This window comes from Oncorhynchus masou, chromosome 12 (assembly GCF_036934945.1).
Source record: "Oncorhynchus masou masou isolate Uvic2021 chromosome 12, UVic_Omas_1.1, whole genome shotgun sequence".
Classification (NCBI taxonomy): domain Eukaryota; kingdom Metazoa; phylum Chordata; class Actinopteri; order Salmoniformes; family Salmonidae; genus Oncorhynchus; species Oncorhynchus masou.
The window spans coordinates 13,928,107-13,955,547 of NC_088223.1; the positions used below are offsets into that span (position 1 = coordinate 13,928,107).

At 48.4% G+C, this 27,441-nt stretch overlaps 1 protein-coding gene across 1 annotated transcript in view; it reads left to right on the forward strand.

The window, feature by feature from the left end:
* The first annotated feature begins 15,323 nt into the window (after positions 1–15,323).
* LOC135549573 (collagen alpha-2(VIII) chain-like) overlaps positions 15,324–27,441 on the forward strand; it is a 95,808-nt gene continuing 83,690 nt past the window's right edge. The window contains exon 1 of the mRNA XM_064979652.1: positions 15,324–15,953. The gene's annotated coding sequence lies outside the window, so the exon portion shown is untranslated. The remainder of the gene's footprint in view (positions 15,954–27,441) is intronic.

Sequence of the window (27,441 nt, forward strand, 5' to 3'; positions counted from 1 at the left end):
TGGTGTGATGTTGTGTAATGGGAGCTGGTGTGATGTTGTGTAATGGGAGCTGGTGTGATGTTGTGTAAGGGGAGCTGGTGTGATGTGGTGTAATGGGAGCTGGTGTGATGTTTTGTAATGGGAGCTGCTGTGATGTTGTGTAATGGGAGCTGGTGTGATGTTGTGTAAGGGGAGCTGGTGTGATGTGTAAGGGGAAGCTGGTGTGATGTTGTGTAAGGGGAGCTGGTGTGATGTTGTGTAATGGGAAGCTGCTGTGATGTTGTGTAATGGGAGCTGGTGTGATGTTGTGTAAGGGGAGCTGGTGTGATGTTGTGTAATGGGAGCTGGTGTGATGTTTTGTAATGGGAGCTGCTGTGATGTTGTGTAATGGGAGCTGGTGTGATGTTGTGTAAGGGGAGCTGGTGTGATGTTGTGTAATGGGAGCTGGTGTGATGTTGTGTAACGGGAGCTGGTGTGAAGTTGTGTAATGGGAGCTGGTGTGATGTTGTGTAAGGGGAGCTGGTGTGATGTTGTGTAATGGGAAGCTGGTGTGATGTTGTGTAAGGGGAGCTGGTGTGATGTTGTGTAATGGGAGCTGGTGTGATGTTGTGTAAGGGGAAGCTGGTGTGATGTGTAAGGGGAAGCTGGTGTGATGTTGTGTAAGGGGAAGCTGGTGTGATGTTGTGTAAGTGGAGCTGGTGTGATGTTGTGTAATGGGAGCTGGTGTGATGTTGTGTAAGGGGAAGCTGGTGTGATGTTGTGTAATGGGAGCTGGTGTGATGTTGTGTAAGGGGAGCTGGTTTGATGTTGTGTAAGGGGAGCTGGTGTGATGTGTAAGGCTGAAGCTGGTGTGATGTTCTGTAAGGGGAAGCTGCTGTGATGTTGTGTAAGGGGAGCTGGTGTGATGTGTAATGGGAAGCTGCTGTGATGTTGTGTAATGGGAGCTGGTGTGATGTTGTGTAAGGGGAGCTGGTGTGATGTTGTGTAATGGGAGCTGGTGTGATGTTGTGTAATGGGAGCTGCTGTGATGTTGTGTAATGGGAGCTGGTGTGATGTTGTGTAAGGGGAGCTGGTGTGATGTTGTGTAATGGGAGCTGGTGTGATGTTGTGTAATGGGAGCTGGTGTGAAGTTGTGTAATGGGAGCTGGTGTGATGTTGTGTAATGGGAGTTGGTGTGATGTTGTGTAAGGTGGAGCTGGTGTGATGTCGTGTAATGGGAGCTGGTGTGATGTTGTGTAAGGGGAGCTGGTGTGATGTTGTGTAATGGGAGCTGGTGTGATGTTGTGTAATGGGAGCTGGTGTGATGTTGTGTAAGGGGAGCTAGTGTGATGTGTAAGGGGAAGCTGGTGTGATGTTCTGTAAGGGGAAGCTGCTGTGATGTTGTGTAAGGGGAGCTGGTGTGATGTTGTGTAATGGGAAGCTGCTGTGATGTTGTGTAATGGGAGCTGGTGTGATGTTGTGTAAGGGGAGCTGGTGTGATGTTGTGTAAGGGGAGCTGGTGTGATGTTGTTTAAGGGGAGCTGGTGTGATGTTGTCTAATGGGAGCTGGTGTGATGTTGTGTAATGGGAGCTGCTGTGATGTTGTGTAATGGGAGCTGTTATGATGTTGTGTTAGGTGGAGCTGGTGTGATGTTCTGTAATGGGAGCTGGTGTGATGTTGTTTAATGGGAGCTGGTGTGATGTTGTGTAATGGGAGCTGGTGTGATGTTGTGTAAGGTGAGCTGGTGTGATGTTGTGCAATGGGAGCTGGTGTGATGTTGTGTAATGGGAGCTGCTGTGATGTTGTGTAATGGGAGCTGGTGTGATGTTGTGTAAGGGGAGCTGGTGTGATGTTGTGTAAGGGGAGCTGGTGTGATGTTGTGTAAGGGGAGCTGGTGTGATGTTGTCTAATGGGAGCTGGTGTGATGTTGTGTAATGGGAGCTGCTGTGATGTTGTGTAATGGGAGCTGGTATGATGTTGTGTAAGGTGGAGCTGGTGTGATGTTGTGTAATGGGAGCTGGTGTGATGTTGTTTAATGGGAGCTGGTGTGATGTTGTGTAATGGGAGCTGGTGTGATGTTGTGTAAGGTGAGCTGGTGTGATGTTGTGTAATGGGAGCTGGTGTGATGTTGTGTAAGGGGAGCTGGTGTGATGTTGTGTAATGGGAGTTGGTGTGATGTTGTGTAAGGGGAAGCTGGTGTGATGTTGTGTAAGGAGAGCTGGTGTGATGTTGTGTAAGGGGAGCTGGTGTGATGTTGTGTAATGGGAGCTGGTATGATGTTGTGTAAGGTGGAGCTGGTGTGATGTTGTGTAATGGGAGCTGGTGTGATGTTGTTTAATGGGAGCTGGTGTGATGTGTAAGGGGAAGCTGGTGTGATGTGTAAGGGGAAGCTGGTGTGATGTTCTGTAAGGGGAAGCTGCTGTGATGTTGTGTAAGGGGAGCTGGTGTGATGTTGTGTAATGGGAAGCTGCTGTGATGTTGTGTAATTGGAGCTGGTGTGATGTTGTGTAAGGGGAGCTGGTGTGATGTTGTGTACTGGGAGCTGGTGTGATGTTGTGTAATGGGAGCTGCTGTGATGTTGTGTAATGGGAGCTGGTGTGATGTTGTGTAAGGGGACCTGGTGTGATGTTGTGTAATGGGAGCTGGTGTGATGTTGTGTAAGGGGAGCTGGTGTGATGTTGTGTAATAGGAAGCTGCTGTGATTTTGTGTAATGGGAGCGGGTGTGATGTTGTGTAATGGGAGCTGCTGTGATGTTGTGTAATGGGAGCTGGTGTGATGTTGTGTAAGGGGAGCTGGTGTGATGTTGTGTAAGGGGAGCTGGTGTGATGTTGTGTAAGGGGAGCTGGTGTGATGTTGTCTAATGGGAGCTGGTGTAATGTTGTGTAATGGGAGCTGCTGTGATGTTGTGTAATGGGAGCTGGTATGATGTTGTGTAAGGTGGAGCTGGTGTGATGTTGTGTAATGGGAGCTGGTGTGATGTTGTTTAATGGGAGCTGGTGTGATGTTGTGTAATGGGAGCTGGTGTGATGTTGTGTAAGGTGAGCTGGTGTGATGTGTAAGGGGAAGCTGGTGTGATGTTGGGTAAGGGGAAGCTGGTGTGATGTTGTGTAAGGGGAAGCTGGTGTGATGTTGTGTAAGGGGAGCTGGTGTGATGTGTAAGGGGAAGCTGGTGTGATTTTGTGTAAGGGGAGCTGGTGTGATGTTGTGTAATGGGAAGCTGCTGTGATGTTGTGTAATGGGAGCTGGTGTGATGTTGTGTAAGGGGAGCTGGTGTGATGTTGTGTAATGGGAGCTGGTGTGATGTTTTGTAATGGGAGCTGCTGTGATGTTGTGTAATGGGAGCTGGTGTGATGTTGTGTAAGGGGAGCTGGTGTGATGTTGTGTAATGGGAGCTGGTGTGATGTTGTGTAACGGGAGCTGGTGTGAAGTTGTGTAATGGGAGCTGGTGTGATGTTGTGTAAGGGGAGCTGGTGTGATGTTGTGTAATGGGAAGCTGGTGTGATGTTGTGTAAGGGGAGCTGGTGTGATGTTGTGTAATGGGAGCTGGTGTGATGTTGTGTAAGGGGAAGCTGGTGTGATGTGTAAGGGGAAGCTGGTGTGATGTTGTGTAAGGGGAAGCTGGTGTGATGTTGTGTAATGGGAGCTGGTGTGATGTTGTGTAATGGGAGCTGGTGTGATGTTGTGTAAGGGGAAGCTGGTGTGATGTTGTGTAATGGGAGCTGGTGTGATGTTGTGTAAGGGGAGCTGGTTTGATGTTGTGTAAGGGGAGCTGGTGTGATGTGTAAGGCTGAAGCTGGTGTGATGTTCTGTAAGGGGAAGCTGCTGTGATGTTGTGTAAGGGGAGCTGGTGTGATGTGTAATGGGAAGCTGCTGTGATGTTGTGTAATGGGAGCTGGTGTGATGTTGTGTAAGGGGAGCTGGTGTGATGTTGTGTAATGGGAGCTGGTGTGATGTTGTGTAATGGGAGCTGCTGTGATGTTGTGTAATGGGAGCTGGTGTGATGTTGTGTAAGGGGAGCTGGTGTGATGTTGTGTAATGGGAGCTGGTGTGATGTTGTGTAATGGGAGCTGGTGTGATGTTGTGTAATGGGAGCTGGTGTGAAGTTGTGTAATGGGAGCTGGTGTGATGTTGTGTAATGGGAGTTGGTGTGATGTTGTGTAAGGTGGAGCTGGTGTGATGTCGTGTAATGGGAGCTGGTGTGATGTTGTGTAAGGGGAGCTGGTGTGATGTTGTGTAATGGGAGCTGGTGTGATGTTGTGTAATGGGAGCTGGTGTGATGTTGTGTAATGGGAGCTGGTGTGATGTTGTGTAAGGGGAGCTGGTGTGATGTTGTGTAATGGGAGCTGGTGTGATGTTTTGTAATGGGAGCTGCTGTGATGTTGTGTAATGGGAGCTGGTGTGATGTTGTGTAAGGGGAGCTGGTGTGATGTGTAAGGGGAAGCTGGTGTGATGTTGTGTAAGGGGAGCTGGTGTGATGTTGTGTAATGGGAAGCTGCTGTGATGTTGTGTAATGGGAGCTGGTGTGATGTTGTGTAAGGGGAGCTGGTGTGATGTTGTGTAATGGGAGCTGGTGTGATGTTTTGTAATGGGAGCTGCTGTGATGTTGTGTAATGGGAGCTGGTGTGATGTTGTGTAAGGGGAGCTGGTGTGATGTTGTGTAATGGGAGCTGGTGTGATGTTGTGTAACGGGAGCTGGTGTGAAGTTGTGTAATGGGAGCTGGTGTGATGTTGTGTAAGGGGAGCTGGTGTGATGTTGTGTAATGGGAAGCTGGTGTGATGTTGTGTAAGGGGAGCTGGTGTGATGTTGTGTAATGGGAGCTGGTGTGATGTTGTGTAAGGGGAAGCTGGTGTGATGTGTAAGGGGAAGCTGGTGTGATGTTGTGTAAGGGGAAGCTGGTGTGATGTTGTGTAAGTGGAGCTGGTGTGATGTTGTGTAATGGGAGCTGGTGTGATGTTGTGTAAGGGGAAGCTGGTGTGATGTTGTGTAATGGGAGCTGGTGTGATGTTGTGTAAGGGGAGCTGGTTTGATGTTGTGTAAGGGGAGCTGGTGTGATGTGTAAGGCTGAAGCTGGTGTGATGTTCTGTAAGGGGAAGCTGCTGTGATGTTGTGTAAGGGGAGCTGGTGTGATGTGTAATGGGAAGCTGCTGTGATGTTGTGTAATGGGAGCTGGTGTGATGTTGTGTAAGGGGAGCTGGTGTGATGTTGTGTAATGGGAGCTGGTGTGATGTTGTGTAATGGGAGCTGCTGTGATGTTGTGTAATGGGAGCTGGTGTGATGTTGTGTAAGGGGAGCTGGTGTGATGTTGTGTAATGGGAGCTGGTGTGATGTTGTGTAATGGGAGCTGGTGTGAAGTTGTGTAATGGGAGCTGGTGTGATGTTGTGTAATGGGAGTTGGTGTGATGTTGTGTAAGGTGGAGCTGGTGTGATGTCGTGTAATGGGAGCTGGTGTGATGTTGTGTAAGGGGAGCTGGTGTGATGTTGTGTAATGGGAGCTGGTGTGATGTTGTGTAATGGGAGCTGGTGTGATGTTGTGTAAGGGGAGCTAGTGTGATGTGTAAGGGGAAGCTGGTGTGATGTTCTGTAAGGGGAAGCTGCTGTGATGTTGTGTAAGGGGAGCTGGTGTGATGTTGTGTAATGGGAAGCTGCTGTGATGTTGTGTAATGGGAGCTGGTGTGATGTTGTGTAAGGGGAGCTGGTGTGATGTTGTGTAAGGGGAGCTGGTGTGATGTTGTTTAAGGGGAGCTGGTGTGATGTTGTCTAATGGGAGCTGGTGTGATGTTGTGTAATGGGAGCTGCTGTGATGTTGTGTAATGGGAGCTGTTATGATGTTGTGTTAGGTGGAGCTGGTGTGATGTTCTGTAATGGGAGCTGGTGTGATGTTGTTTAATGGGAGCTGGTGTGATGTTGTGTAATGGGAGCTGGTGTGATGTTGTGTAAGGTGAGCTGGTGTGATGTTGTGCAATGGGAGCTGGTGTGATGTTGTGTAAGGGGAGTTGGTGTGATGATGTGTAATGGGAGTTGGTGTGATGTTGTGTAAGGGGAAGCTGGTCTGATGTTGTGTAAGGAGAGCTGGTGTGATGATGTGTAAGGGGAGCTGGTGTGATGTTGTGTAATGGGAGCTGGTGAGATGTTGTGTAATGGGAGCTGGTGTGATTTTGTGTAATGGGAGCTGGTGTGATGTGTAAGGGGAAGCTGGTGTGATGTTCTGTAAGGGGAAGCTGCTGTGATGTTGTGTAAGGGGAGCTGGTGTGATGTTGTGTAATGGGAAGCTGCTGTGATTTTGTGTAATGGGAGCTGGTGTGATGTTGTGTAATGGGAGCTGCTGTGATGTTGTGTAATGGGAGCTGGTGTGATGTTGTGTAAGGGGAGCTGGTGTGATGTTGTGTAAGGGGAGCTGGTGTGATGTTGTTTAAGGGGAGCTGGTGTGATGTTGTCTAATGGGAGCTGGTGTGATGTTGTGTAATGGGAGCTGCTGTGATGTTGTGTAATGGGAGCTGGTATGATGTTGTGTAAGGTGGAGTTGGTGTGATGTTGTGTAAGGTGGAGCTGGTGTGATGTCGTGTAATGGGAGCTGGTGTGATGTTGTGTAAGGGGAGCTGGTGTGATGTTGTGTAATGGGAGCTGGTGTGATGTTGTGTAATGGGAGCTGGTGTGATGTTGTGTAATGGGAGCTGGTGTGATGTTGTGTAAGGGGAGCTGGTGTGATGTTGTGTAATGGGAGCTGGTGTGATGTTTTGTAATGGGAGCTGCTGTGATGTTGTGTAATGGGAGCTGGTGTGATGTTGTGTAAGGGGAGCTGGTGTGATGTGTAAGGGGAAGCTGGTGTGATGTTGTGTAAGGGGAGCTGGTGTGATGTTGTGTAATGGGAAGCTGCTGTGATGTTGTGTAATGGGAGCTGGTGTGATGTTGTGTAAGGGGAGCTGGTGTGATGTTGTGTAATGGGAGCTGGTGTGATGTTTTGTAATGGGAGCTGCTGTGATGTTGTGTAATGGGAGCTGGTGTGATGTTGTGTAAGGGGAGCTGGTGTGATGTTGTGTAATGGGAGCTGGTGTGATGTTGTGTAACGGGAGCTGGTGTGAAGTTGTGTAATGGGAGCTGGTGTGATGTTGTGTAAGGGGAGCTGGTGTGATGTTGTGTAATGGGAAGCTGGTGTGATGTTGTGTAAGGGGAGCTGGTGTGATGTTGTGTAATGGGAGCTGGTGTGATGTTGTGTAAGGGGAAGCTGGTGTGATGTGTAAGGGGAAGCTGGTGTGATGTTGTGTAAGGGAAGCTGGTGTGATGTTGTGTAAGTGGAGCTGGTGTGATGTTGTGTAATGGGAGCTGGTGTGATGTTGTGTAAGGGGAAGCTGGTGTGATGTTGTGTAATGGGAGCTGGTGTGATGTTGTGTAAGGGGAGCTGGTTTGATGTTGTGTAAGGGGAGCTGGTGTGATGTGTAAGGCTGAAGCTGGTGTGATGTTCTGTAAGGGGAAGCTGCTGTGATGTTGTGTAAGGGGAGCCGGTGTGATGTGTAATGGGAAGCTGCTGTGATGTTGTGTAATGGGAGCTGGTGTGATGTTGTGTAAGGGGAGCTGGTGTGATGTTGTGTAATGGGAGCTGGTGTGATGTTGTGTAATGGGAGCTGCTGTGATGTTGTGTAATGGGAGCTGGTGTGATGTTGTGTAAGGGGAGCTGGTGTGATGTTGTGTAATGGGAGCTGGTGTGATGTTGTGTAATGGGAGCTGGTGTGAAGTTGTGTAATGGGAGCTGGTGTGATGTTGTGTAATGGGAGTTGGTGTGATGTTGTGTAAGGTGGAGCTGGTGTGATGTCGTGTAATGGGAGCTGGTGTGATGTTGTGTAAGGGGAGCTGGTGTGATGTTGTGTAATGGGAGCTGGTGTGATGTTGTGTAATGGGAGCTGGTGTGATGTTGTGTAAGGGGAGCTAGTGTGATGTGTAAGGGGAAGCTGGTGTGATGTTCTGTAAGGGGAAGCTGCTGTGATGTTGTGTAAGGGGAGCTGGTGTGATGTTGTGTAATGGGAAGCTGCTGTGATGTTGTGTAATGGGAGCTGGTGTGATGTTGTGTAAGGGGAGCTGGTGTGATGTTGTGTAAGGGGAGCTGGTGTGATGTTGTTTAAGGGGAGCTGGTGTGATGTTGTCTAATGGGAGCTGGTGTGATGTTGTGTAATGGGAGCTGCTGTGATGTTGTGTAATGGGAGCTGTTATGATGTTGTGTTAGGTGGAGCTGGTGTGATGTTCTGTAATGGGAGCTGGTGTGATGTTGTTTAATGGGAGCTGGTGTGATGTTGTGTAATGGGAGCTGGTGTGATGTTGTGTAAGGTGAGCTGGTGTGATGTTGTGCAATGGGAGCTGGTGTGATGTTGTGTAAGGGGAGTTGGTGTGATGATGTGTAATGGGAGTTGGTGTGATGTTGTGTAAGGGGAAGCTGGTCTGATGTTGTGTAAGGAGAGCTGGTGTGATGATGTGTAAGGGGAGCTGGTGTGATGTTGTGTAATGGGAGCTGGTGAGATGTTGTGTAATGGGAGCTGGTGTGATTTTGTGTAATGGGAGCTGGTGTGATGTGTAAGGGGAAGCTGGTGTGATGTTCTGTAAGGGGAAGCTGCTGTGATGTTGTGTAAGGGGAGCTGGTGTGATGTTGTGTAATGGGAAGCTGCTGTGATTTTGTGTAATGGGAGCTGGTGTGATGTTGTGTAATGGGAGCTGCTGTGATGTTGTGTAATGGGAGCTGGTGTGATGTTGTGTAAGGGGAGCTGGTGTGATGTTGTGTAAGGGGAGCTGGTGTGATGTTGTTTAAGGGGAGCTGGTGTGATGTTGTCTAATGGGAGCTGGTGTGATGTTGTGTAATGGGAGCTGCTGTGATGTTGTGTAATGGGAGCTGGTATGATGTTGTGTAAGGTGGAGCTGGTGTGATGTTCTGTAATGGGAGCTGGTGTAATGTTGTTTAATGGGAGCTGGTGTGATGTTGTGTAATGGGAGCTGGTGTGATGTTGTGTAAGGTGAGCTGGTGTGATGTTGTGTAATGGGAGCTGGTGTGATGTTGTGTAAGGGGAGTTGGTGTGATGATGTGTAATGGGAGTTGGTGTGATGTTGTGTAAGGGGAAGCTGGTGTGATGTTGTGTAAGGAGAGCTGGTGTGATGTTGTGTAAGGGGAGCTGGTGTGATGTTGTGTAAGGGGAAGCTGGTGTGATGTTGTATAATGGGAGTTGGTGTGATGTTGTGTAATGGGAGCTGGTGTGATGTTGTGTAAGGGGAGTTGCTGTGATGTTGTGTAAGGGGAGCTGGTGTGATGTTGTGTAAGGGGAAGCTGCTGTGATGTTGTGTAATGGGAGCTGGTGTGATGTTGTGTAAGGGGAGCTGCTGTGATGTTGTGTAAGGGGAAGCTGGTATGATGTTGTGTAATGGGAGCTGGTGTGATGTTGTGTAAGGGGAAGCTGCTGTGATGTTGTGTAAGGGGAGCTGGTGTGATGTTGTGTAAGGGGAGCTGGTGTGATGTGTAAGGGGAAGCTGGTGTGATGTTGGGTAAGGGGAAGCTGGTGTGATGTTGTGTAAGGGGAAGCTGGTGTGATGTTGTGTAAGGGGAGCTGGTGTGATGTGTAAGGGGAAGCTGGTGTGATGTTCTGTAAGGGGAAGCTGCTGTGATGTTGTGTAAGGGGAGCTGGTGTGATGTTGTGTAATGGGAAGCTGCTGTGATGTTGTGTAATGGGGGCTGGTGTGATGTTGTGTAAGGGGAGCTGGTGTGATGTTGTGTAATGGGAGCTGGTGTGATGTTGTGTAATGGGAGCTGGTGTGAAGTTGTGTAATGGGAGCTGGTGTGATGTTGTGTAATGGGAGTTGGTGTGATGTTGTGTAATGGGAGGTGGTGTGATGTTGTGTAATGGGAGTTGGTGTGATGTTGTGTAAGGTGGAGCTGGTGTGATGTCGTGTAATGGGAGCTGGTGTGATGTTGTGTAAGGGGAACTGGTGTGATGTTGTGTAATGGGAGCTGGTGTGATTTTGTGTAATGGGAGCTGGTGTGATGTTGTGTAAGGGGAAGCTGCTGTGATGTTGTGTAAGGGGAGCTGGTGTGATGTTGTGTAAGGGTAAGCTGCTGTGATGTTGTGTAAGGGGAAGCTGCTGTGATGTTGTGTAATGGGAGCTGGTGTGATGTTGGGTAAGGGGAAGCTGGTGTGATGTTGTGTAAGGGGAAGCTGGTGTGATGTTGTGTAATGGGAGCTGGTGTGATGTTGTGTAATGGGAGCTGGTGTGATGTTGTGTAAGGGGAAGCTGCTGTGATGTTGTGTAAGGGGAGCTGGTGTGATGTTGTGTAAGGGGAAGCTGGTGTGATGTTGTGTAAGGGGAAGCTGGTGTGATGTTGTGTAAGGGGAAGCTGGTGTGATGTTGTGTAATGGGAGCTGGTGTGATGTTGTGTAAGGGGAAGCTGCTGTGATGTTGTGTAAGGGGAGCTGGTGTGATGTTGTGTAAGGGGAATCTGCTGTGATGTTGTGTAAGGGGAAGCTGCTGTGATGTTGTGTAAGTGCAGCTGGTGTGATGTTGTGTAATGGGAACCTGCTGTGATGTTGTGTAATGGGAGCTGGTGTGATGTTGTGTAATGGGAGCTGGTGTGATGTTGTGTAATGGGAGCTGGTGTGATGTTGTGTAATGGGAGCTGCTGTGATGTTGTGTAAGAGGAAGCTGCTGTGATGTTGTTGATGATGATGTGTTTTCCTATGTGCCAAATACAACAGATGTTGTTGTTTTGTCGGGAGGCCAGAAGGACTTTCTCATTTCACTGGAGCAGCCGACCAGCTTCTTAAATTCCAGCCTCTCATGGCCAGCTTTGACAGCCTCTCATGGCCAGCTTGGACAGCCTCTCATGGCCAGCTTGGACAGCCTCTTGTGGCCAGCTTGGACAGCCTCTCATGGCCAGCTTGGACAGCCTCTCATGGCCAGCTTTGACAGCCTCTCGTGGCCAGCTTGGACAGCCTCTCATGGCCAGCTTTGACAGCCTCTCGTAGCCAGCTTGGACAGCCTCTCATGGCCAGCTTTGACAGCCTCTCGTGGTCAGCTTGGACAGCCTCTCATGGCCATCTTGAACAGCCTCTCGTGGCCAGCTTGGACAGCCTCTCATGGCCAGCTTGGACAGCCTCTCGTGGCCAGCTTGGACAGCCTCTCATGGCCATCTTGGACAGCCTCTCATGGCCAGCTTTGACAGCCTCTTGTGGCCAGCTTGGACAGCCTCTCGTGGCCAGCTTGTACAGCCTCTCATGGCCAGCTTGGACAGCCTCTCATGGCCAGCTTGGACAGCCTCTCATGGCCAGCTTGGACAGCCTCTCATGGCCAGCTTGGACAGCCTCTCATGGCCAGCTTGGACAGCCTCTCATGGCCAGCTTTGACAGCCTCTTGTGGCCAGCTTGGACAGCCTCTCACGGCCAGCTTGGACAGCCTCTCGTGGCCAGCTTGTACAGCCTCTCATGGCCAGCTTGGACAGCCTCTCATGGCCAGCTTGGACAGCCTCTCATGGCCAGCTTGGACAGCCTCTCATGGCCAGCTTGGACAGCCTCTCATGGCCAGCTTGGACAGCCTTGGCTGTAGGTACAATCAGGCGGCACTGATATATTTAGAGTTGCAAGCTTTAATGTCACATGCACAAGAACAGTGAAATGCCTTTCTTGCCAACTCAAAAACCCAACAATGCAAAAATCAACAGCAATGTATTACTCGAAAAAAACACACACAATAAGAACAAGAGATATGAAATACACAATAAAGTAATTAAGCATACTGTATACAGGAAATATTGAAAAAGTCAGTTCCATTACCATATTTACATATGCAGGGATACTGGAGTGATGGAGGTAGATATGTATAGGGGACAGGTATATTGGAGTGATGGAGGTAGATATCTATAGGGGTAAGGGGACAGGGATACTGGAGTGATGGAGGTAGATATGTATAGGGGTAAGGGGACAGGGATACTGGAGTGATGGAGGTAGATATGTATAGGGGTAAGGGGACAGGGATACTGGAGTGATGGAGGTAGATATGTATAGGGGGAAGGGATACTGGAGTGATGGAGGTAGATATGTATAGGAGACAGGGATACTGGAGTGATGGAGGTAGATATGTATAGGGTAAGGAGACAGGGATACTGGAGTGATGGAGGTAGATATGTATAGGGGACAGGGATACTGGAGTGATGGAGGTAGATATATATAGGGGACAGGGATACTGGAGTGATGGAGGTAGATATGTATAGGAGACAGGGATACTGGAGTGATGGAGGTAGATATGTATAGGGGACAGGGATACTGGAGTGATGGAGGTAGATATGTATAGGGGACAGGGATACTGCAGTGATGGAGGTAGATATGTATAGGGGACAGGGATACTGGAGTGATGGAGGTAGATATGTATAGGGGTAAGGGGACAGGGATACTGGAGTGATGGAGGTAGATATATATAGGGGACAGGGATACTGGAGTGATGGAGGTAGATATGTATAGGAGACAGGGATACTGGAGTGATGGAGGTAGATATGTATAGGGGTAAGGGGACAGGGATACTGGAGTGATGGAGGTAGATATGTATAGGAGACAGGGATACTGGAGTGATGGAGGTAGATATGTATAGGGGTAAGGGGACAGGGATACTGGAGTGAGGGAGGTAGATATGTATAGGGGACAGGGATACTGGAAGGATGGAGGTAGATATGTATAGGGGACAGGGATACTGGAGTGATGGAGGTAGATATGTATAGGGGACAGGGATACTGGAGTGATGGAGGTAGATATGTATAGGGGACAGGGATACTGGAGTGATGGAGGTAGATATGTATAGGGGACAGGGATACTGGAGTGATGGAGGTAGATATGTATAGGGGACAGGGATACTGGAGTGATGGAGGTAGATATGTATCGGGGTACGGAGACAGGGATACTAGAGTGATGGAGGTAGATATGTATAGGAGACAGGGATACTGGAGTGATGGAGGTAGATATGTATAGGGGTAAGGGGACAGGGATACTGGAGTGATGGAGGTAGATATGTATAGGGGTAAGGGGACAGGGATACTAGAGTGATGGAGGTAGATATGTATAGGAGACAGGGATACTGGAGTGATGGAGGTAGATATGTATAGGGGTAAGGGGACTTGGCAACAGGATATGAGATAAACAGAGTAGCAGCAGCTTGATTGTGAGAGGATGTGCAGGTGTGTAGAGTGAGTGAGAACATGATGGAGTGAGTGTTTGTGTGAGTGTTGTGTGAGTGTTGGATGGACAGTGTGTGTGAGTGTGTAGGGCCCTGTGAGTATGTATAGAGACTGTGCAAATACTGAAACAAAAACATGTCAATAAAGATACAAGATCATGTAAATATGATTGGTGGATTCAAGTAAAGTATTTCATTTGCGTGTGTGTGCACATGTGTGTGTGTGTGTGTGTGTGTGCGTGTGCATGTGCATGTGTGTGTGTTGCAGGGAAAGGTGCTGGGACAGTAGGTAGCCTAACGATTAAAGGCATTAGACCAGTAACTGAAAGTTCACTAATTCAAATCCCAGAGCCGACTAGGTGAAAAACCTGTCGATGTGCCACTGATCAAGACGTTTAACTCTAATTGCTCCTGTAAGTCTCTCTGGAGAATCTGCTAAATGACGAGCTCTGATTGTTCTGGTTACTTTCCCAAAATGACAAGGTTTTTCATAAATCCTGGCTGGAAGATTTATGGAATCATGAGGGAATAAGCAGGAAATCCGGAATCCTCCAACCAGTATTTTTGCAAAAATGACCTGCATTGTGCTGCCCTACTCCTGATTCGACTACTCTAGTAATCTTGGCTTCGACCCAGGCCAATCTACACCAAAAGAAATAAGAGAGATATGGGCAGTTCAAAAAAGAGGAGAGAGATTGTTTGAGGTGAGTGGATAGCCGTGGAGAGGTAAATCTCTATGGCAACTGTTGAGCCAACACTCTCCACACACTTCAGTAGGTGTATTTCAGTAGGTTATTTCAGTAGGTTACTTCAGTAGGTGTACTTCAGTAGGTGTACTTCAGTAGGTGTACTTCAGTAGGTGTCCTTCAGTAGGTGTTCTTCAGGAGTGTACTCCAGTAGGTGTCCTTCAGTAGATGCACTTCAGTAGATGCATTTCAGTAGGTGTACTTCAGTAGATGTACTTCAGTAGGTATACTTCAGTAGGTGTACTCCAGTAGGTGTCCTTCAGTAGGTGTACTTCAGTAGGTATACTTCAGTAGGTGTACTTCAGTAGATGTACTTCAGTAGATGTACTTCAGTAGATGTACTTCAGTAGGTATACTTCAGTAGGTGTACTTCAGTAGGTGTACTTCAGTAGATGTACTTCAGTAGGTATACTTCAGTAGGTATACTTCAGTAGGTGTACTTCAGTAGATGTACTTCAGTAGATGTACTTCAGTAGATGTCCTTCAGTAGATGTACTTCAGTAGATGTACTTCAGTAGGTGTACTTCAGTAGATGTACTTCAGTAGATGTCCTTCAGTAGGTGTACTTCAGTAGATGTACTTCAGTAGGTGTCCTTCAGTAGATGTCCTTCAGTAGGTGTACTTCAGTAGGTGTACTTCAGTAGGTGTACTTCAGTAGATGTCCTTCAGTAGGTGTACTTCAGTAGGTGTACTCACATTATGTTTGTTTGTAAGTGTGTGTGTGTAGCGTGATGTTTTCCTGCAAGTATTTGTATCCAAGGTAGAAAAACAACAGCTTCAATGTGGGAGAAAGGGAGGCGGGAGGAGGGAGGGAAGGAGGGAGGGAGGGTGAAGAATGGAGGCAATAGAAGTTTCAAAATCCCCCTCCCTCCCTCCCTCCCTCCACCGACCCGACCCCTCTCTGTGCTTTACCCCACCCAATCCTGCCACTCCCCTACTCCGTCCTACCTCACTGTGTCCAGACTCACTCACTTGTGTTTTGTGTGGCGGTGAACCCAAAGAACAATCCTCACTCTCTTTTCCCAATATAAGCCTATAAGGGGAGGGAGAGGGAGGGGGAAAGGGAAGGAGAGGGAGGGTGGGGGGGGGGGCAGGGGGGTGGAGAGGGAGGGGAGAGGGAGGGGAGGGGGAGGGAGAGGAGGGGGAGGGAGAGGGAGGGGGGGGGGAGAGGGAGGGGGGGAGGGAGAGGGAGAGGAGGGGGAGAGGAGGGGGAGGGAGAGGGAGGGGGAGGGGGAGGGAGGGGAGGGGAGAGGGAGAGGGAGAGGGAGAGGGAGAGGGAGAGGGAGGGGGGGAGGGAGGGGAGGGAGGGAGGGAGGGAGAGGGGGAGAGGGAGGGGAGGGGGAGGGAGAGGAGGGGGAGGGAGAGGGAGGGGAGGGGGAGGGAGCGCAGAATAAAGCCACAGTGAGGAGATTGGACTTGCGAGGTGTACAGGCCCTGGTTATAAGCTGTGGATGTGGGACTGTACAAGCTGAAGTCACTGCACTTACCTCTCAGCCAAGCCGACTGAAATACCCTGCTTGCCTGTACTGTCGCTCTCTCTCTCTCTCTCTCTCTCTCTCCTTCCCTCCTAGAGTTGGAGCGCTGAGATTTGGAAAGTGCGCCTCAGACCCACTTTTGGTCAACCTGAAGACTGTACAGAGACGGTTTTCCACTCCTCTCTCTTCCCTTCGATCCCACTCTCAGTCACTCTCTCACTCGCTCGCTCTCTTACTGCAGAAGCACATGGACTACATTTTCTCCAGAGAGACAGAGAAAGAAGCAAAACAAAAATAACATTTGTTCCACCTGCCATTGGTGAAAATATTAAAATTGTTCTGTTTTTGGACAAACTCGGACCAGTTTTCAAACCAGCTGCATTGCAACATTTATTTATATATATTTTTATTCTCTTTCGTTCCTTTGACATTGACTGATCTGATACCATCCTAATTTCTCTGGGAGACATGCGTGGCTGAAGGAGAAGAGGAGCCAGAGACCAACCTGAAATTAACACCTCGTTGACACCCTCTCACATCCCGTTCCTCCATCTACCATTCAACGCTTGGAGGAGAGAAGAAAAAGGTAAGTCCCCCGTCCTCTTCCCTCCTCTCCCTTAAGTGTCTCTCCATTTACCTCTCATCCCTCCATCCTGTCGTCCCTCATTGTTTTCCTCACATTGTGTCGCCGCGGTAACGAGAGCCGAGAGCCAAAGGCAACAGAAAAGGGAGAAAGAAAGAAAAAACAGACAGAGCAATAAGTCATGGGACCTGCGTAGTACTCTGCGGTGCTGAAGGAAACCTAGCCCAAGGCAGGGACAGAGAAGATTAGAAACTACCAATGCAACTCTTATACCCTGTTTTCTCCCTGTCTGTCAATTTATATCATATATACTGTTACACTTATAAGAACAGCCATATCATTGTTACTATGTGTTATTATGATTCCTCAGAGTGGAATGTGACTTTCAGCAGGAATGCCGAGATACACTGCCTCTGGTATGATAGAGGCATCCTATTCTCTCTCTCTCTCTCTCTCTCTCTCTCTCTCTCTCTCTCTCTCTCTCTCGCTCTCTCTCTCTCTCTCTCTCTCTCTCTCGCTCTGTCTCTCTCTCTCTCTCTCTCTCTCTCTCTCTCTCTCTCTCGCTCTGTCTCTCTCTCTCTCTCGCTCTGTCTCTCTCTCTCTCTCTCTCTCTCTCTCTCTCTCTCTCTCTCTCTCTCTCAGGAGATGGTACTGATTATGTGTAAATGGCGCGTTCACATACTTCTGCCGAATGTTATTTGTCCGCTGCGCTCCTCTGAATAAAGTTTAGTTTGAGTGAGATGTACTGATGAAACGGTGACAGATGTACAACCTATGGTTGATGTTGGGGGTGTATGGGAGATGGGAGTGTCTATGATGGGAGGAGATAAGATGACCGGAGTGTCATTCAGCGGCTTGTTTCTTGGCATGTCTGTGTGTCTGTGTGTCCGTGTGTCTGTGCATGTAGGTATCAGTGACTATGTAATGTATGAGTATGTGTGCGTGTCAGTTCTCTGAACCTATAAGGATGCCCAGTCAGTCTCTGTCACACACCGACACAGGTTCCATTCATATGGGTCGGGTAGAGTAGATCGCTGTCTCTCTGCCATCTCATTGGTGGAATATCTCACATCTGTGTGTACAGACCGCTTTGTTGAAGACCAAGTGTGTCTACACTTGTTGTTTTCCACTATGGTCTATTTGTTACACGTGTTGTGTTTTTTTTGTGATGTCTTAGTTCACTGCTGTGGGGGAAGATAAGTGTGATTGCTGCAGAGGGAGATGCAACTTTGTTCGTTTTGTCTACCCTCTCTCTCTTATTTTCCTTGTCCTCCACTCTCCTCTCCTGGCTGGCTCTCTATTTTAGGCCCCCTCGTCCACATTTTGTCTGCTATCCTTCTGTTCCCCATTCTCTCTCTCTCTCTCTCTCTCTCTCTCTCTCTCTCTCTCTCTCTCTCTCTCTCTCTCTCTCTCTGTCTCTCTCCCTGTCTGTCTGACACTCGCTCTGTCTCTCTCGCTCTCTCTCTCTCTCTGTCTCTCTCCATGTCTGTCTGTCACTCGCTCTGTCTCTCTCTCTCTCTCTCTCTCTCTCTCTCTCTCTCTCTTTCTCTCTCCCTGTCTGTCACTCGCTCTGTCTCGCTCTCTCTCTCTCTCTCTGTCTCTCTCCCTGTCTACTGTCACTCACTCTCGTTCTCTCTCTCTGTCTCTCTCCCTGTCTGTCTTTCTGTCTGTCTGTCACTCGCACTCTCTCTCTCTCTCTCTCTCTCTCTGTCTCTCTCTCTTTCTGTCTGTCTGACTGTCACTCTCTCTCTCTCTCCCTGTCTGTCTGACTGTCACTCTCTCTCTCTCCCTGTCTGTCTGACTGTCACTCTCTCTCTCTCTCTCTCTCTCTCTCTCTCTCTCTCTCTGTCTGTCTGTCTGTCACTCAGGCTCTCTCTCTCTCTCTCTCTCTCTCTCTCTGTCTGTCTGTCTGTCTGTCACTCAGGCTCTCTCTCTCTCTCTCTCTCTCTCTCTCTCTCTCTCTCTCTCTGTCTGTCTGTCACTCAGGCTCTCTCTCGCTCTCTCTCTCTCTCTCCCTGTCTGTCACTTTCTCCCTTCTCTTTCAGTGCGCTGTGTCGCTCCTGGCATGCAGGGTTACATTCCTCTGAAATGACATCCCTCCATCACTGAGAAGGAGGAATATTCATGACTCTGAGTCATGCAGCGGGCAATGAGAGAGAGAGACATAGAAAGAGATGGAGAGAGAAAAAGAGAGAGCGAGAAAGAGGGAGAGGTTGAGAGAGAGGGGGGGATGGAGACAGAGAGAGAGAGAGACATAGAAAGAGATGGAGAAAGAAAAAGAGAGAGCGAGAAAGAGGGAGAGGTTGAGAGAGAGGGGGAGGGATAGCGACACACACAGAGAGAGAGAGAGAGAGAGAGAGAGAGAGAGAGAGAGAGAGAGAGAGAGAGAGAGAGAGAGAGAGCCTGAGTGACAGACAGACAGACAGAGAGAGAGAGAGAGAGAGAGAGAGAGAGAGAGTGACAGTCAGACAGACAGGGAGAGAGAGAGGCTAGAAATCTGAAATCAAATTGTATTGGTCACACGCCCCGAATACAACGGTGAAATGCTTATTTACAAGCCCTTAACCAACAGTGTTTTAAGAAGTTTTAAGAAGAAAATAGATCAGTAACAAATAGAAAATAGATAAGTAACAAACAACTAAACAGCAGCAGTAAAAGAACAATAATTGAGGTAATATGTACATGTAGGTAGAGTTAAGGTGACTACGCATGGATAATACATTGAGAATAGCAGCTGCTTAAAAGGGGGAGCAATGTAATTAGTCTGGGTAGCCCTTTGATTAGCTGTTCAGGAGTCTAATGGCTTGAGGGTAGAAGCTGGCGCTCCGGTACCACTTAGACTTGGCGCTCCGGTACCACTTTCCGTGCGGTAGCAGAGAGAATAGTCTATGACTAGAGTTTGCTGGAGTCTTTGACAATTTTTAGGGCCCTCTTCTGACACTGCCTGGTATAGAGGTCCTGGATGGCAGGAAGCATGGCCCCAGTGATGTGCTGGGCCATGCGCATTACCCTCTGTAGTGGGTTGCGGTCGGAGACCAGGCAGTTGCCTTACCAGGGAGTGATGCAACCAGGATGCTCTCGATGGTGCAGCTGTAGAACCTTTTGAGGATCTGAGGACCCACGCCAAGGGGGAATATGCTTTGCCGTGGCCTCTTCATGACTGGCTTAGTGTGTTTGGACCATGATAGTTTGTTGGTGATGTGGACACCAAGGAACTTGAAGCTCTCAACCTGCTCCACCGCAGCCCCGTCGATGAGAATTGGGGCATGCTCGGTCCACCTTTTCCTGTAGTCCACAACCATCTCCTTTGTCTTGATCACATTGAGGGAGAGGTTGTTGTCCTGGCACCACACGGCCAGGTCTCTGACCTCCTCCCTATGTCATCATTGTTGGTGATCAGGCCTACAACTGTTGTGTCATCGGCAAACTTAATGATGGTGTTGGAGTCGTGCTTGGCCATGCAGTCATGAGTGAACAGGGAGTAGAGGAGGGGACTGAGCACGCACCCCTGAGGCGTCCCTGTGTTTAGGATCAGTGTGGCGGATGTGTTGTTACCTACTCTTACCACCTGGGCGAGGCCCGTCAAGAAGTCCAGGATCCAGTTGCAGAGGGAGGTGTTTAGTCCCAGGGTCCTTAGCTTAGTGATGAGCTTTGAGGGCTCTATGGAGTTGAACACTGAGCTGTAGTCAATGAATAGCATTCTCACATAAGTGTTCCCTTTGTCCAGTTGGGAAAGGGCAGTGTTTAGTGCAATAGAGATTGCATCATCTGTGGATCTCTTGGGGCGGTATGCAAATTGGAGTGGGTCTAGGGTTTCTGGGACAATGGTGTTGACTTGAGCTATGACCAACGCTTTCAAAGCACTTCATGGCTACAGACATGATTGCTATGAGTCGGTAGTCATTTACCTAAGTATTCTTGGGCACAGGGACTATGGTGGTCTGCTTGAATCATGTTGATATTACAGACTCAGTCAGGGCCAGGTTGAAAATGTCAGTGAAGACACTTGCCAGTTGGTCAGCGCATGCTCGGAGTACACGTCCTGGGAATCAGTCTGCCCCTGCGGCCTTGTGAATGTTGACCTGTTTAAAGGTCTTACTCACATCGGCTACAGAGAGCGTGATCACACAGTCATCCGGAACAGCTGATGCTCTCATGCAAGCTTCAGTGTTACTTGTCTCGAAGCGAGCAAGTAATTTAGCTTGTCTGGTAGGCTCGTAACTGGGCACCTCGCGTCTGTGCTTCTCTTTGTAGTCTGTAATAGTTCCTGCTTTAGTTTTTGCTTGTAAGCAGGAATCAGGAGGATAGAATTATGGTCAAATTTGGCAAATGGAGGGTGAGGGAGAGCTTTGTACATGTCTCTGTGTGTGGAGTAAAGGTGGTCTAGAATTGTTTTCCTCTGTTTGCACATTTAACATGCTGGTAGAAATTAGGTAAAACAAATTTTGAGTTTCCCTGCATTAAAGTCCACGGCCACCAGGAGCGTCGCCTCTGGATGAGTGTTTATTGTTTGCTTAGGGCCCTATACAGCTCTTTGAGTGAGGTCTTCGTGCCCGCATCAATTTGTGGTAGTATATAGACAGCTACAAAACATACAGATGAAAACTATATTGATAAATAGTGTGGTCTACAGCTTATCATGTGACACACTACCTCAGGTGAGCAAAACATCAAGACTTCCTTAGATTTTGTGCACCAGCTGTTGTTTTTCAAATATTCATAGACCGCCACCCCTTGTTTTACAAGAGGCCGCTGTTCTATCCTCCCGAAAAAGCTTAAAGCCAGCCAGCTGTGTGATATTCATGTCGTCGTTCAGCCACGATTCGGTGAAATCTCTGCCCTGAAATCAAGAACACAATAGCACAATTGGAAATAGTATGTTGCTGGCCAAAATACCAGCAACAGTGTGTGAAGACTTACAGAAAATGTTTGACCTCTGTCATTGCCAACAAAGGCTATTTAACAAAGTATTGAGATAAACTTTTGTTATTGACCAAATACTTATTTTCCACCATAATTTGCAAATAAATTCATAAAAAATCATACAACTACCACTACCACTACCACTACCACTACCACTCCACTACCACTCCAAATCCACTCCATTACCACTACCACTACCACTCCACTCCACTACCACTCCACTCCACTACCACTTTTACTCCATTACCACTACCGCTACCACTCCATTACCACTCCACTACCACTACCACTACCACTACCACTACCACTCCACTACCACTACCACTACCACTACCACTACCACCCCACTCCACTCCACTACCACTCCATTACCACTACCACTACCACTCCATTACTACCACCATTACCACTACCACTCCATTACCCCTACCACTACCACTTTCACTCCATTACCCCTACCACTACCACTCCATTACTACTACCATTACCACTACCACTACCACTCCGCTCTTTTGGGCTCTATGTGTTATGTGGTGCCAAACTACAGCCCCCGAGTAGTAATAGCAACACTGTGCCGTGTCCATGGCAACCCCATTCTATTGCCATGTATGCTCTGGTCTCTGGACTGGGCGTCTGGCAGTTTTCGATTCCATTTGAATGTGTATGTGCGTGGCACATTACTCTACTGAGACTGATAGACTCACTAACTGCAGTTTCTCGCCTTTGATATAAAGACCCAACTGTGACCAACAGCACTCACACAACGGTCGTATTGAATGCAGAGAAAATACACGCGCACATACACACACGCTCATGCACGCACACGCACGCACGCGCACGCACACACACACACACGCACACACACGCACACACACACACGCATGCACACACACGCATGCACACGCACACACACGCGCACGCACACACACACGCACACACACGCACTCACAGACACGAACACTGTTCCGAGTCATCCAAGCCACATAAACACAAACATAATGGATTCAACATTCACCATCCATGCATACACACACACTACATTCCCTACCATATTAAACACATACACACACACTACATTCCCTACCATATTAAACACATACACACACACTACATTCCCTACCATATTAAACACATACACACACACTACATTCCCTACCATATTAAACACATACACACACTTTCCTTTTCCAGACTGCCAACTTGCCCGGTTCTGGGTGATTCGTGCCCCACTGAAGAGGCGTCTGTTCTGGGAGACTTTCAAAACACTGTTTCTGTTCTATTTGGATAACTGAAGCTCTCTTTTCAACCTCCCAACCCATAACTATGGAACCAAGCTAGTTCTGAAGGCACTTTGGCCTCATTTACTACACCAGGGATAGACAGAACGAGACAAAGAAAGAGAAAGAAACAGAGAAAAGTCGCTTGGGCCTGCAATCCAACATACTACTGGTGTCTATTTTCATTCAGAATGCCTTGAAATCCATTACACACGCTGCATCAGTGAGCACGGCGAGACAAGGGGAGGACTGGTGTGTCTCAGAGGGGATCTGAGAGCATATGGGAAAGGTTGGACACATCCACAGGCGGTTTTAACTTTACCAGATTCAAAATCATGATCCATAACCTCTCTACAGAGGTAGAGACAGACAGAGAGCTGAACAGTGTTGTGAGACAGAGAAAGAGAGAAACACAGAATCACTTTATATATTATCTACCTCACTTGCTTTGGCAATGTTAACACATGTTTCCCATGCCAATAAAGCCCTTGAATTGAATTGAATTGAGAGAGAGAGAGAGACAGACAGACAGACAGACAGACAGACAGACAGACAGACAGACAGACAGACAGAGATAATGGGAGGAAATGCTCATAACATTATTCCTCCCTCTTCTCGTTCCACCATCTCTGTTTCTCTCTGATTTTCTTTCACATTCAGCTCAGACATCAAGTCTGTAGGGTACCCATTGAGGTTTGGCCGTCTATAGTACTGCAGTAGGAACACATATTCACCACAAGATGGTGGGCTTTTTAACGTTAAACTGTTCAGAAATGTTAGAGTAAGGGAAAGAGAATGGGAAATGGGGATAACTAGTCAGTTGTACAACGGAATGCATTCAACTGAAATGTGTCTTCCGCATTCAACCCAACCCTTCTGAATCGGAAAGGTGAGGAGGGCTGCCAGAATTGACATCCATGTCTTCGGCGCCCGGGGGAACAGTGGGTTTACTGCCTTGCTCAGGGGCAGAACGACAGATTTTTACATGGTCAGCTCGGGGATTCGATCCAGCAACCTTTCGGTCACTGGCCCAACGCTCCTACTGTGAGTAAGGAACATATAGAGTACACTGGCACAGTACACACACACACACCAAAACACACACAAACACACACACAAACACACCCACCAAACACATACACACAAGGCTGTGTGTATGTTTGTGTGTGTGAGTACAGTGCCAATGTTCTTTGTCTGTTTCTGTATATTTCAGATAAATATTTACCAATATTTGGGTCAATCCTCATTCTTACTGATTGGAATTGATTCTCTTCTGGTCAAATCATAGTTCCCAGTCTAATCCAACTGGGGTTCATGAAGATATTCCATGATGATTTATATACTGCTCGCAAACAAACACTACGTCATTTCAAGAGTTGGCATAGAGGAAGACCGTAACACACACACACACACACACACACACACACACACACACACACACACACACACACACACACACACACACACACACACACACACACACACACACACACACACACACTAATCTATTGATTAGATGCTGCATTTCATTTGTACATGTGTGTATGTACAACTCTCTTGGTCAGATGTGTATATGTGTATATGCATATGAGGTTGTGTGTGTGTACAACCCTCTTGGTCAGAGGGTGTGTGTGTGTGTGTGTGTGTGTGTGTGTCTGCATCTGTCTCAGATTTGTGCCGCTGTAGAAGGAAATTAAGGCAAATGCCACTCACTTTCATCTGCTATCTTACCTTCCCGGAACACAGGCCCATCCCTTCTCTCCCACTCTTTCTCCCCCCTCTTCCCTTCCCCCTTCCCTTCCCTTCCCTTCCCTTCCCTTCCCTTCCCTTCCCTTCCCTTCCCTTCCCTTCCCTTCACACTCCCTTCCCTTCCCTCTTCCCTTCCCCCCTATCTTCACTTCCCTCTTCCCTTCACATCCCTTCCCACTTTCTTCCATTCCCTTCCCTCTTCCCTACCCTTCCCTTCCATTCCCTTCCCTCTTCCCTACCCTTCCCTTCCATTCCCTTCCCTCTTCCCACTTCCCTTCCCTTCCCTTCCCTTCCATTCCCTTCCCTCTTCCCACTTCCCTTCCCTTCCCTTCCATTCCCTTCCCTTCCCTTCCATTCCCTTCCCTTCCCTTCCCTTCCCTTCCCTTCCCTTCCCTTCCCTTCCCTTCCATTCCCTTCCCTTCCCTTCCATTCCCTTCCCTTCCATTCCATTCCCTTCCCTTCCCTTCACACTCTCTTCCCTTCCCTTCCATCTCCCCTCCCTTCCCTTCCCCCTATCTTCACTTCCCTCTTCCCTTCCCTTCCCTTCCCTTCCCTCTTCCCTATCTTCCCTTCCCTCTTCCCTTCATCTTCCCTTCCCTTCCCCCCTTCTGTTCCCTTCCCTTCCTTCCCCCTCTCTTATTTCCTCTCCTCTCCTCTTCCTTTCCTTTCCTTTCCTTTCCTTCCCTTCCCTTCCCTTCCCTTCCCTTCCCTTCCCCTCTTCCCTTCTCTTCGCTCCCTTTCCTTTCCCTCCCCTCCCCCTCTTTTCCCTTCTCCCCCCCACCCTCCCTCTTCCCTTCTCTTCTCTTCCCTCCCCTTCTCTCATCACAAAGGACACATTTTCCTCATCAGAACCAGTTCTTCTTCTGGTCTTTTTCATTAAAAAGGAAATGGAGAAAAAGCAGGCTATCCTGACAGGGAGAGAGAGAGCATTTATCAGACAGTTTTTCCTTATCCTCTGTTTGCTGAAGTAGGGCACACACACACACACACACACACACACACACACACACACACACACACACACACACACACACACACACACACACACACAGTAGAATCCCTGAATATAGACTGTAGATACATGAGGTGGAGTGAGTGGTGCAGCGGTCTAAGACACTACATCTCAGGGATAGGGGCGTCACTACAGCTTTGATCCTGGGCTGTATCACAACCGGACGTGATCGGGAGTCCCATAGGGCGGCGCACAGTTGGCCCAGCATCGTCCGGGTTAGGGCAGGGTTTGGCCGGGGTAGGTCGTCATTGTAAATAATAATTTGTTCTTAACTGACTTGCCTAGTTAAATACAGGTTAAATAAAATAAACATACGTAAGCAGAGTAAATAACAATAATAAAGACTTAATAGATCCCCATGAGTGTAGAAGAGAGCAGCATCAATCAGTGTTGACACAAAGCTGAGGTCATGGAACAGCACACTCCAGAGGGAGGAGAGGTCATGGAACAACACACTCCAGAGGGAGGAGAGGTCATGGAACAGCACACTCCAAGGGGAGGAGAGGTCATGGAACAGCACACTCCAGAGGGAGGAGAGGTTATGGAACAGCACACTCCAAGGGGAGGAGAGGTCATGGAACAGCACACTCCAGAGGGAGGAGAGGTTATGGAACAGCACACTCCAAGGGGAGGAGAGGTCATGGAACAGCACACTCCAGAGGGAGGAGAGGTTATGGAACAGCACACTCCAAGGGGAGGAGAGGTCATGGAACAGCCCACTCCAGAGGGAGGAGAGGTCATGGAACAGCACACTCCAGAGGGAGGAGAGGTCATGGAACAACACAATCCAGAGGGAGGAGAGGTCATGGAACAGCACACTCCAGAGGGAGGAGAGGTTATGGAACAGCACACTCCAAGGGGAGGAGAGGTCATGGAACAGCACACTCCAGAGGGAGGAGAGGTTATGGAACAGCACACTCCAAGGGGAGGAGAGGTCATGGAACAGCCCACTCCAGAGGGAGGAGAGGTCATGGAACAGCCCACTCCAGAGGGAGGAGAGGTCATGGAACAGCAAACTCCAGAGGGAGGAGAGGTCATGGAACAGCATACTCCAGAGGGAGGAGAGGTCATGGAACAGCACACTCCAGAGGGAGGAGAGGTCATGGAACAGCACACACCAGAGGGAGGAGAGGTCATGGAACAGCAAACTCCAAGGGGAGGAGAGGTCATGGAACAGCACACTCCAGAGGGAAGAGAGGTCATGGAACAGCCCACTCCAGAGGGAGGAGAGGTCATGGAACAGCACACTCCAAGGGGAGGAGAGGTCATGGAACAGCAAACTCCAAGGGGAGGAGAGGTCATGGAACAGCACACTCCAGAGGGAGGAGAGGTCATGGAACAGCACACTCCAAGGGGAGGAGAGGTCATGGAACAGCACACTCCAGAGGGAGTCTCTCTGTCTCTCTCTCTCATATCTCTCTGCCTCTCTCTCTCTCTCTCTCTCTCTTTCTGTATTTCCCTCCATTTCCAACTCTCTCTCTCTCTAAATTCAATTCAATTCAGAGGTCTTTATTGGCATGGGAAACATATATTAACATTGCCAAAGCAAGTGAAATACATAATAAACAAAAGTGAAATAAACAATACAAAATGAACAGTAAACATTACACTGACAGAAGTTCCAAAATAATATTTCAAATGTCATATTATGTCTAAATACAGTGCTATAACGATGTGCAAATAGTTAAAGTACAAAAGGGAAAATAAATGAACATAAATATAGGTTGTATTTAAAATGGTGTTTGTTCTTCACTGGTTGCCCTTTTTCTTGTGGCAACAGGTCACAAATCTTGCTGCTGTGATGAGACACTGTGGGATTTCACCCATTTAATATGAGAGTTTATCACAGTTGTATTTGTTTTGGAATTCTTTATGGGTCTGTGAAATCTGAGGGAAATATGTGTCTCTAATGTGGTCATATATTTGGCAGGAGGTTAGGAGGTGCAGCTCAGTTTCCACCTCATTTTGTGGGCAGTGTGGCACATAGCCGGTCGTCTCTTGAGAGCCATGTCTGCCTACTGCGGCCTTTCTCAATACAAGGCTATGCTCACTGAGTCTGTATATAGTCACAGTGGTCAGGTATTCTGCCACTGTGTGCTCTCTGTTTAGGGCCAAATAGCATTCTAATTCTTTCCATCCTTTCTATCTATCTATCTCTCGCTCTCTCGCTCTCTCGCTTTCTGTATTTGTCTCAATATCCTTCTCTTTCTCTCTGTCTCCTCTCTGTCTCTCTTTCGTTCTGTATTTCTCTCCATGTCCCTCGTTCTCCTGATCTTGCTACGTTTTTCTGTCTCTCGTCACTGAGGCTGGACGAAGGAGATTTTTTCCATTCCGTTGGCAGGTGGGAGAGAAGGCGAGACAAAGAGAGACAGAGAGAGAGACAGAGAGAGAGAGAAAGAGAGTGAGAGAGAGAGACAGAGAGAGAGAGAGAAAGAGAGTGAGAGAGAGAGACAGAGAGAGAGAGCGAAAGAGAGCGAGAGATAGAGCGTGAGAGAGAGAGATAGAGCGTGAGAGAGAGAGAGAGAGAGAG